We start from the raw sequence: 2,606 nt of genomic DNA on the forward strand, positions 1-2,606 counted from the left end.
ACTCAGGATCCTCCCACTACAGGGAGAACAAAGATTTCAATCCACAAGGTTGGATACTTGATCCAGTGTCTGGATCCTCCACCCACAGGATATTTTTTTATTTTTTTTTTTAACTGAGGTTCATCAGGGCGCACCTTGATTACATCCTCGAGAAAATAATGTCTGCGATTTTTTTAAGCTGAGATTCATAGGGCTTAAAACGCTTGCGCTCATTTTGATTATATCCTCATAAAAGATGTTGTCTGGAAGGATCAAACCCATGATCTCTCCACTGAGAATCATGGATCTCTACCATTCTACTAACCTTGAGGATTGATCTATATTGGGTGAATGTTTGATAAGTGTTTTTTTCTTAAATATGATCTTGTTTTTTAGGGCTGTTTGGTTACATGAATCTAGATATTTCAAGTCTCTAGATTCATAAATGCAAGATTTATACTTGTTTAGTTGAAAATCAATAGATTCATGAAATATAGATATTCATCTTTTTACACTAAAAATGTGAATTTGACCAACAGGGGTTGGTCCAAGTGGTAAGCAGCTTGATCCGCTTAAGCAAGGTTTCGGTGTTGAAACCTTGTGGATGCAAAAATTCTCTCTTGAGAGACTCGCCCACCACAACTAGGTATGCGACCCGGGTCAAACACCGGATTAGTCAGGGGAAAGCCTTGGAAACCGGGGTTGGCCAACCAAAAAAAAATGTGAATTTGTCGATTTATGGGTAAGGGCCTGTTTGTTTACTTGAGCCTGTAGATTTCAAATTTATGGAGTCATGATTAATAAAATTTCAAGTTTGGTTAGCCTGAATCTTTGGAATGAAATTTGCAGATTAATCCTAAAAGAAAAAAAAAATCTATGGAGTCATTATTCAAATGTTTAACACTTTTATAGTAGGGTTGAAATCTTTGGATTTCACCTCATACCCATAAATCTAGAGATTCACGTTTTTAGTGTAAAAAAATGAATCACTATATTTCATAAATACAGGGATTCACACAACCAAACAAGTATAAATTTATCATTTATGAATCCAAATATTTTAAATCTTTGGATTCATGTAACAAAAAACAGGCTCTAAAAGCGCTAAACATTTGCGCATTCACATAAATTGCGTCGACCAAACAGTTCTTTCATGATGAATCCACATATTTCATTCCATGGATTCAGTACTAAACAATTAATTTTATGAATTATGACTACATAGATTTGAAATCTTCAGATTTATATAACCAAACAGGCCCAAGCGTAACCCTCATTAACCAATGTAGTCAAGCATCCATGATTGTTGATGGGGTTATAATATATTTTGTTAGTTTCCTACGAAATAAGATTATTATTATTATTTTTTTTTTGGTAATATCATGATTTAAAGAAAAAGGCATTTGTAGATTGAAATTAATTTCTATCCATGTGAATAGGGGATCTAAATTCATTTGTTGTTAACACAAAATCTTGTTTTTCTTGAGAAAATAAAGAGAAGATTTAGATTACTGTATTTTCAAAAAAATTATAAAATAGAGTATTTTATATTTAGATTTGACACATGTCAATATCGAAGCATGTGGAATAGATTTTTGTCCTTTTCATGTGGATGGAATCATGGAAGATCCAAAATCAATCATATTGGAATCTTAGGATTTAAAAAACAATGGGTAATTTTCACTTGGATCCCTGAGGATTGATCCATGTTAGTTTTCATCCACAAAAAGTGATCAATTGCATTTAACTCCTTTGAGGCATCCAAAAAAGGACCGCTTAATAACACTCAATTAATGCAAAAAAAGGCCAATTTCTAAACCAAAGGCATTTTAGTTCTTCAAATCCATTGATTTGGCTCTTAAATTTTAAGTCTTGGATTTTTTGACCTTCCATAGGAGATTTTTGATTCTGCTCTAAATCTCTTGTTTAGTTTTGAAGTTTGATTTGGGGGCAACGGTGGCAACAAGTGCTCCGATAATTAGCCGTTAACATGATTAGAAACAATCATATTGTGCTCAACGTTTGCTAAGAATCTAGTATTGGAATCTCAGTAATGATTTGCACCTCAACCACTTCTCAAATAATATTCTCTTTTATAGTGATCAAAAACTTGTTGATGCTATTGCTCCCAAATGAGCTTGAAATTTGAACAAATGATCCAGAAAAAGAATCAAAACCTCTGATCAAGGGTTAAAAACTAGGATTTGATATCAAAAAATGAGAAATCAAATCAATGGATTTAAAACAGACTCTTCACCTTCTGCCTCATTTTCAAACTGCACTACTTTAATTTTGTTTTTGTGAGGGAGTAGTTTGATAAACTTTATTTTTTTATTTTTACTAGCAAAACCTCACATACATACTCCCATGGTTTTTTTTTATTATTTTCTTTACCTTATAGAATCTGTTTAGAAAAATTTGATGGCATTTTTTGTTTAATATATCGAACGGATTTCAATTTTTCCTCCCTTTCGTATGGATGTTATGGATAAAATAGTGTGATTCTTTTCTATTTGTATAAAATGTTTCATAATTTTGATCATAAATATTTGTAAACATGGGACTTATTTGATAAGAAATAGAATTATGGTGGAAAAGGGGTTGCATTAATTTTACGAGGTGCCTCA

Source organism: Hakea prostrata, chromosome 10 (assembly GCF_041222555.1).
Source record: "Hakea prostrata isolate BN-2017 chromosome 10, UWA_Hpros_2, whole genome shotgun sequence".
Lineage (NCBI taxonomy): Eukaryota > Viridiplantae > Streptophyta > Magnoliopsida > Proteales > Proteaceae > Hakea > Hakea prostrata.